Source organism: Triticum urartu, chromosome 2A (assembly GCF_056163025.1).
Source record: "Triticum urartu cultivar PI428250 chromosome 2A, HENAU_Tu73, whole genome shotgun sequence".
Lineage (NCBI taxonomy): Eukaryota > Viridiplantae > Streptophyta > Magnoliopsida > Poales > Poaceae > Triticum > Triticum urartu.
In genome coordinates, this window is record NC_141874.1 from 412716256 (window position 1) to 412725767 (window position 9512).

Consider the following 9512-nt stretch of genomic DNA (forward strand, 5'->3'; position numbering starts at 1 on the left):
CACCGGTCGTCCGGTCTGGGCTGGACGTCTGCTCACTGGGATGCGGCTGGAGCATCAGGCGCCGGACGTCCGGTCCCAGCCGGTCGTCCAGTGGCTGGGACTTTTCCTGCAGCCCTCCTTCTTCTCGTCCATCCTCTTCTTCTTCTTCTTCTTCTTCTTCTTCTTCTTCTTCTTCTTCTTCTTCTTCTTGTCCTTGCTCCTTAGCTTCTCCATGATACCTCAGTATGCACAAAGTGTCCATATGAGGTAGTAGCCACGTCTCATGTGCATCGAAGTGGAATTGTGAGAGGAGAGATGTCACCTCGGTTTCAAGAGCTCTTGCATGTGCTCATGTCATGGGTCCAAGAGGTGTCGTAGGAGATGTAGTTGGGTCCATGGGGATGGCCTTGGGATGCTCCACATCAGGTTGGGGTCGTGAACCCTTGGAAGACCAAATCTCCTCGGATATTGGCGACATAATCCAGATTTCCAAAACTAATCTGGTGACCTGGGGCGTAGCTGTCGATTTGCTCTAGATGGCCAAGCGAGTTGGCCCGCAGTGCGAAGCCGCCGAACACAAAGATCCGGTCGGGGAGAAAGACCTCCCTCAGGGCTGCATTGTTGTAGATGACTGATGGAGCCACCGATCCTTCCGACGACGACACAACGAAACTCTCAATGAAAGCACCTATGTCGGTGTCAAAACCGGCAGATCTCGGGTAGGGGATCCCGAACTATGCATCTCATGATCGAAGGTAACAGGAGACAGGGACACGATGTTTACCCAGGTTCGGGCCCTCTTGATGGAGGTAATACCCTACTTCCTGCTTGATTATCTTGGATGAATATGGGGTTTACAAGAGTTAATCTACCTCGAGATCATAATGGCTAAACCCTAGTCGTCTAGCATGTATGATTATGATTGCCTCTATGGACTGAACCCCCCGGTTTATATAGATACCGGAGGGACCTAGGGTTGTACAGAGTCGGTTTACAGAGGAAGGAATCTTCATATCCGAATGCCAAGCTTGCCTTCCACGTAAAGGAGAGTCCCATCCGGACACGGGAGGAAGACTTCTGTCTTGTATCTTCATGGCCCATTAGTCCGGCCCACGTCACATAGCCCGAATGCCCGAGGACTCCTTAATCCAGGACTCCCTCAGCGGCCCCTGAAGAGGAATGGCTTGCGGCAGGACCGCAACCCCCGCACCGGACCCAGACCAGCGTACCCGTAGGCGTGCTGCCGCCCGAGGAGCAGCGACCTCCAACCCGGCACCACCCACCAAGAAGGTGAAGAAGATCTCCACCAAGTCTTCCAAGGCCGAGATGGTGTGTCGCCAATCTCCTCGCCTTGCTCAGGCCAAAGCAACTTCCGCCAGACGGCCGGTGGCCATGGAGGCGGAGTCCAGCTCCCATTCCGGGTCGAGCTCCTCACAGAGCTCATCTCCCTTGGAGCCCTTGATGTCGCAGCAGACACCGAAGCTGCCGGAGAGCTCCACCCTTCCGTCTCTAAAGAGAAGACGAGAGTCCCCTCCTCCCACGGAGTTCAACTTGAACTCCATGCTCATTGCGAAAGAGTAAGGAGGATTTCTCTTTGTGGTAAACATCTTCCTAAGCAGATTTGAATGCTTTTGCTGACTGACCTCTTGTTCTTGTTGTCGCCAGCAGGGAAGTGGAAGAGGAAATGGAGACCCTCATCCATCATTCCCAGAGGAAGATCCGCCGCCTCGGGTTGCTGGAGGGTGTTGTGGGATCGGCTTCGGCAGGGAAGGATGCGGAAAACCTCATGTTGAGCCCCCAACCCAGCCCCGGCCTGGGAGCAGAGACTTGACCCCACCCACCGGAGGTCATGGAGACAGCCTTTCCGCCCCTTCACACGGAGGAGGGGGCGAGGTAACATAGGACGAGCCCCTGCTGGAGGAGCACGCGTCCCCCGCCGCTCAAGCTGAAGATGTCGTCATGGAATCCTCCGCGACAGATACAATGCAGAAGGCTGTTGGGTCTTCCCCGACAGAGGGTGAGGCTCGTGACCCGGCAACGACTGTTGCCTGGGAAACAGAGACCCCTGTTCGGCAGACTTCCCTAGGTATCTAGCTTAAACCTTCTTCCCTTTCTTACTCTGGTTGTCTCCACTGGTTTCTTTATTTGCTTCGAGACTTCCATTCCTTCGTTTGTTCACTAGCCCCTTCCATCTGTAGCCCCCCAGGCCGAAGAACCAGACTTGTTGGAAGTGGTGGCGGACATAGGAAGGTCTGCCGCAGAGGAAGCCATGAAGGTCGCGGCTACTGAGGGGCAGGATCTGGCTGCCGGGGGAGCATAAGGTTCCTTGGCAGTGGTGGAGCATCCCCTGGAAAGTGCCTCGATAGAGGAAGTGGTTATCGAGGAGAAGATTCCTCTTCAAACCATGGGTTTGCTCCCTTCTTCTGGGGGCGCTGCTGATGCCCCGCCATCTTCTTCGAACACGCTGTCCGTGGTGCCATTGCTGCCTGATATCGGAGCCCCCAGCCAGTCCTTGATAGATGCAGAGCTTGATGAAGAGCTTCAACATCTTCTGGAACCACTGCATCTGGGAGGTGGCGAGGTCGACGACTCAGCTGCCATCACCATGAATTTGTCCTTCATCAAATCCATGGCGGTGGGCTTGAAGGAACTGCAGGCCCGGGACAACCAGAAGTGGCAGGAGGTCAAGGAGTGGCGTGAATCCGCCGGTAAAGTGGACCAGAAGCTGAAGGACAAGTGCCTGGAGTTGCGTGAATGGCACGACAAGCAATTCAAGGCGCTCATGAGGCAGCAAGAGATCCTTCATATGATGAGGGAAGATGTTGTGTCTCGGGAGGCCCGCTTGGCGGGCCACAAAGCATATTTGGATGCCAGGGAGCGAGAGATGTCCCTTCAGGAGGAGAATCTTGAAGCTACCCTCCGCACCAAGGATGAAAGTTTGGAGGCCTTGGTGTAGCAACGCACCAAGGAATTGAAGGACAAGCATGGGGCCGCTCCGGACACCGTTACTACTAACCATGCTGCCCAGCTGAAGACGCTTGTTTAAGATCTGGATGCCGTGTCTTCTGCCAAGGCCGAGTTCGACTGGAAAGTGGCCAAACTGAATAAAGACCTTGCCGGGAGTGCCAAGGAGGTGGAGGCACTCAAAGAAGAGGCACGACAAGCAGAGCTTCACCTAGCTGATGTGTAGCCACAGCTCTCCTCCAAGACCCAAAGCCTTGAGATCGTCAATGGCAACATCTCTGATATGAAGGCAAGGATCAGCTCGCTGGAGCGGTCGGCGGAATCCCTTGAATCCCGACATCAGGTGCGGTCCATGGACTTGGAAAACGCCAAGCGTCTCCAGCAAGATGCGGAGGAGGGGCTGAAGAACCGGGTCGACATGAACAACCTCTGGATCAAGAGCCCGATTGACATTGCAGAATGTCTTGGCGCCCAAGCTGCGGCGATGGGCATGGACGACCCAGTATACTCAGCCAGCGAGCAGGAGGTCCCGAGTGTCAAGCTGGGGCTCTTCTTCGACGAGTTGGTCGACTAGTTGAAGGTGCATGAAGAGGGGAGGGCCGAGCGTTTCGCGACCGAGTCACAGAGGCTCACTCACGACGCCCTCTTCATGGTCTTGAGCAACATCGCTTGTCGCCACCTAGGGCTCGACCTTGGTGACGGCTTCAAGAAGCCGCCAGCGGGCGCTGAAGTCACTGCCGCTGAGAAGAAGGCCGCTCCCCTCGCCGACAAGGTTCTCCGTGTTAAATTATCCCTTCTGGTCCTGTAACAGAACATGGCGTATATTTTGTGTTTAGTCATTTTATCTCTAGTGTTTGTGCGAGGCTGATACTTCTAGCTGGATCTTTAAATGCATGTTTTATCCCTTTAAACCATATATGCTCGTGTTCGTATGATCAATTCCTATGTATGCTCAGGATGCCTGCCGATATCATATTGTCGCGATTGTCGTAAGGGTCCGGCCCTTAACAGTCATCTTGGCGTCGATGCGTCTCAGCAGGTTTTTCCCAGGTAGCTCTCGACGCAGCCTCTCGTCCTATGAGCATGGCTCTGGATATGACGATGGAGCGATCAAAGAAACTAGCCAAGGTTCCATCGCATGAGGGCTTTCACGATACGAACACTCACTGGAGCCAAGAGATAAACGACTGCAGAAATCTGAAATGCATCAAATAGAAGTGATAACCTGGACTTAGCTTTCATTTCAAGCTTCTTTTTCTGTCTGTCGGGCCGCGCGCGTTCGACGCGTCTGTGGCGCCTGCAGAAGCAGAAGGCGGTCCGGTCGTTTCTTCCTTCCCGGCAAGGATCGTCGTGTATCTCTTGTAGCTGGCGGGCATAGGGGCATGGTGTCGGGCTTCGCCGGTCCTCTTTACTTTCGCTCCCCTCCCCCTCGAGTTAGTGTTGCGGCTGCCGTCGCATGGGCTATGCCAGTGCGGGCAGCCTCGCCAAAGTGTGCTTGCTAGGGCATCAATCGATGGACTCATACCAGCATTCTGCTTAGGATCACCCACGGTGGGGAAAATACTAGACCGAGCGTCGCGTGGTAATCATCGACATTGATGACACTGAAGCTAAAGCAACTCGATTGCTAACAAGGTGGGGGAAACAAGAAGGAGGGAGCTTGCGTCTGCCCATCTCGTGCCCCTTCCTTCGGACAGCGTTCGGATGGCGATAACGCCATACGAGCCGCCGGAGTAAATCCATTACCATCAGCCATGGTCTTGGTCGTGACTGTTGCTATGGTAAATCTTGGAGGGCGGCAACATGGCGCGAGGGTGAATCTTCCCCCACTCCGCTTCTGCACCTCCGCGGGCGCCACGGTCGATGGCGCTGTCGAGGATGCATATGGCGATGAAGATGACGCGCGGCGTACACTTTCAAGTTCGCGCAAGCGCTCCCCTACCTGGCACGCCAAAGATGTCATGGGATTTCTGCGGCCACCTATGGGACCGGGTGGCCCTTTGTTGGTTCGGCGGGGGGACAATGTTGCACAAAAAGCAGACCAGCGTACGGCAGCGCGGCAGAGAACACACAAGCGATTTACCTAGGTTTGGGCCATCGCTAGGCGTAAGATCCTACTCCTGCTTTAGTAGATTGATGGTGGAATGAATGAGGTGGTGCGTAGTACACTTGCCCGGCAAGGTTTGCCTCAGGGCCGCAGCGACTACACCCGTATGGTGGCTTGGGGTTGTCAACTTTCCAACCTTCTAACCCCTCCTACGAGTGCCATGGGCCTCCTTTTATAGATTAAGGGGTCACCATAGTGGCAAAGTGGTCATTATCCACTGATATGATAGCGAACAGTGCTATCATACCTAACTCTGCGGGCTGACAGGGGCGCATTTAATGCGCCATTGATACGTCCATTTTGCATCATGCTTTTATATCGATATTTATTGCATTATGGGCTGTTATTACATATTATGTCACAATACTTATGCCTATTCTCTCTTATTTTACAAGGTTTACATGAAGAGGGGGAATGCCGACAGCTGGAATTCTGGGCTAGAAAAGGAGCAAATATTAGAGACCTATTCTGCACAGCTTCAAAAGTCATGACACTTCACGGAAGTTATTTCCAGAATATATAAAAAATACTGAGCGAAGAAAGTTCCAAAGGGGGCCCACACCCTAGCCATGAGGGTGGGGGCGTGCCCTACCCCCTAGGCGCGCCTCCTGACTCGTGGGCCCCCTGGTGGCCCTCTGATGCCCATCTTCTGCTATATGAGGTCTTTCGTCAGAGAAAAAAAATCATAAGCAAGCCCACGGGACGAAACTCCTTCTCCACGAGGCGGAACCTTGGCGGAACCAATATAGGGCTCCGGCAGAGCTATTATGCCGGGGAAACTTCCCTCCCGGAGGGGCAAATCATCACCAACGATCCTCTCATCGGGAGGGGGTCAATCTCCATCAACATCTTCACCATCACCATCTCATCTCAAACCCTAGTTCATCTCTTGTATCCAATCTTTGTATCCAAACCTCAGATTGGTACGTGTGGGTTGCTATTGTGTTGATTACTCATTGTAGTTGATGCTAGTTGGTTTACTTGGTGCAAGATCATATGTTCAGATCCATTATGCATATTAATACCCCTCTGATATGAACATGAATATGCTTTGTGAGTAGTTACGTTTGTTCCTGAGGACATGGGAGAAGTCTTGCTATGAGTAGTCATGTGAATTTGGTATTCGTTCAATATTTTGATGAGATGTATATTGTCATCTGTGACGCCCGGATAATTAAGCTACAGTGATCCCTCGCTAAGGATGCCACGTCACCTCGGTTAGTGTGGATAAACTCGTGTCTGTTCGAAACCCAGTTCAAATTTAAAACAAACGCAAGCAAATAAAAGTTTTCAAATATTATAACCAAATTGTTATGGTAGTGGCAAATAATGCATAAGTAGTAATGGTGGAGAAACCAACATCTTTAAAAGTGTTTGAATGCTCTAAAATAAATAAAACAACAGCAAACGAATTAATTGAATGCCTTTTATAATTATTAAAATGTTAAACTATTTTAATTGGAGGTCTAAACTTTTTGTAGTAGAGGTATAATTAGTGGTACTAATTTAGGTACAACCTTTATGATTTATAAAACTAAAATAAAATAAAACAAAAGGGTAATAATAAATAATAGGAAAAAGACAAAGCAGTAAAAAAAAAGAAAAGACTAAACAGAATTTTTTTAAAAAAGAGAGAGAGAGCACCCCCCCCCCCCCCCCCGCCCGGGCCTGGCCATTCGAACCGGCCCAGCTAAGCCGGCCCACTCCCCCTTCCCGGTCGCTTCCTATTCCACCGATGGGGCAGGATTGTCTCAAAAAAAAACCGATGGGGCAGGACCGTGCGCGCCCGTCGCCGTCCAGCCACCTCGCCGGCGACGCCCGACGAGGGGATAAGAGCTGCGCTGGACCTCCCCGCTCACCAAAATATCTACCACTCCCCCCGCTTGCTCTCTTCTTCCCTCCCTGGTCCTCTCCGCCTCACCCCCCCTCGCCAGATCCATCCCCGCCGAGCGCCGCCATGGGCTCGCTCCGGTGAAGCTCGCGACCACCGGCCACTTCTCCCTCACCGTCGCGTCCACGACGACCGCCATCGTCCGCTGCGTCCACTACGGAGACGAAGACCTGCCGGAACCCCCACCTTCACCGGGTTCGCGTCACCCTCGTCCGCTTCGGTTATCGACCATCTCCGTCAACTCCGACCGCCCTGCAGCTACTAATCCGTCACCGGGCCCCCATGCGCCCACACGGTGAGCTCCCGCGCCCCGCTCCCCTTTTCCTTCATTGCCGCAGGCCGCGTCCCGCCTCCCCTATCCGGAGCTGCGCTGTCGCGCCCGAGCATGCGCTTGGCCCGGCTCTGGCCGTCCTTGGTCGCGCCCACGCGCAACTGGCCCCTCCCCGCGCCCCCATGCACGCTTCTGCTGCCGCCCCTGTTGAACTGTTGCTGCGCGCCCGCCTCGCCGCTGCTGACTGCCGCCCGGCCTCGCAGCCACCGGCTGCTGCGTTGTCCGCCGTGACCCCCGCCATGCCCGCGCGCCTCCGTGCCTGCCCGCCTTCGCGTGGCCTCGCCCCCGTGCGTGCTCCCGCGCGCCCCCTGGTCGCCCTGCCCCTGCGTGCCTGAGCTCCGGCCCTGCACAACGCGCGCCCGCGCCCAGCCGCGTTGTCCCCGCTGCCTGCTACCTTTACTGCTGATGCCGCTGAAACTCTGCTGTTGTTGCTTGCTTCCTACTGCTGCTTCTTGTTACTACTACGGATGCATAGCTGCTGCCACCGCTGCTATTCCTTAACTCCTGCCGCTGCATTCGCTGCTCTGCTGCCGCTGCTACAGTAACTGAATGTTACTGTAGCGCTGGCTAGCTTTTGCTATTTCCATCTTGTTAGCTCTCTGGATGGCAACAAAACTATGGTCAAACCAAGTCTAACTTCGTTGAAATTAATTTGTGTTGGGAGTAGACATAGCAACCTCCAAATTATTCCATTGGATCAAATTCAAATATGGCATGGATTAAATTCTATAAAAATCGCAAAATGCTTTGTTGGAACAAAAGTAACCCCTAGCTATGTGTGTTGCGTGTGTGTACGCAGCCACGGCTGGCTATGCCACCGGCCGGCCCATGGTTTAATTAGGCTAGGATTAATTAGGGCTAGTTTAGGTAGGATGTAATTTAGTGCTAATTAGTCTATATAAACAATGCCATGTGGCCCCCTAGTTTAAATTAATTTAGCCTAAGTAATCTACACCTATGACCATGACATGTGGGCCACCATCTCTCCTTTTGACTAGTCACATTGACTTGGTCAATTCGGATTTAAATTGAACACAAAATTCTAGAATATTGATAAAACTTTGGAAAATTATAGAAAATTAACCATAACTCCGATGGAAAAACTTTGTACATGAAAGTTGGTCAGAACAACGAGACAAATCCGGATACACGACTCGTTCGTCGGCCACACATCCCTAGCATAGCGAACACGCAACTTTCCGCCTCTGGTTCATCTGTCCGAAAACGCGAAACAATGGGGATATTTTCCCGGATGTTTCCTCCCTCACCGGTACCACCTCATACCGCGTTAGCACACACCTAGCATCACGCTTTGTCATGTCATGCATCGTCATGCATTTGTTTGCATTATATTTATTGTTTCTTCCCCCTCTTCTCTCGCTAGACACTGAGACCGACGCCGCTGCAACCCAGTACGACTACAGTGTTGACGACCCCTCTCTCTTGCCAGAGCAACCAGGCAAGCCCCCCCTTTGATCACCAGATATCGCCTACTCTTCTCTCTACTGCTTGCATTAGAGTAGTGTAGCATGTTACTGCTTTCCGTTAATCCTATTCTGATGCATAGCCTGTCCTTGCTACTACTGTTGTTACCTTTACCTGCAATCCTAATGCTTAGTATAGGATGCTAGTTTATCATCAGTGGCCATACATTCTTATCCGTTTGCCATGCTATATTATCGGGCCGTGATCACTCGGGAGGTGATCACGGATATATACTATATACTTTATACATGATACATGTGGTGACTAAAGACGGGTCGGCTTGTGGAGCACCCGCGAGTGATTCACGGATTGGGGGCTGAAAGGACCTTTGTCCCAACAGCCCTCTGTGTGGATCTTTGTGGCGAAGCGACAGGGCAGGTTGAGACCACCTAGGAGAGAGGTGGGCCTGGCCCTGGTCGGCGTTCGCGGTTATTTCAAAATAACATGCTTAACGAGATCTTGGTATTTGATCTGAGTCTGGCCACTGGCCTATACGCACTAACCATCTACGCGGGGATAGTTATGGGCTCTCGACGTCGTGGTATCAGCCGAAGCCTTCGTGACGTCAGCGACTGAGTGGCGCGCGCGGATTGGACCGTAAGCCTGCTCTTGTATTAAGGGGGCTAGTTCTGCTTCCGGCCGCGTTCGCAACATGCAGGTGTGCAAAGGGCGATGGGCCCAGACCCCTGCGCCATAGGATTTAGACCGGCGTGCTGACCTCTCTATTGTGCCTAGGTAGGGCTGCGACGTGTTGA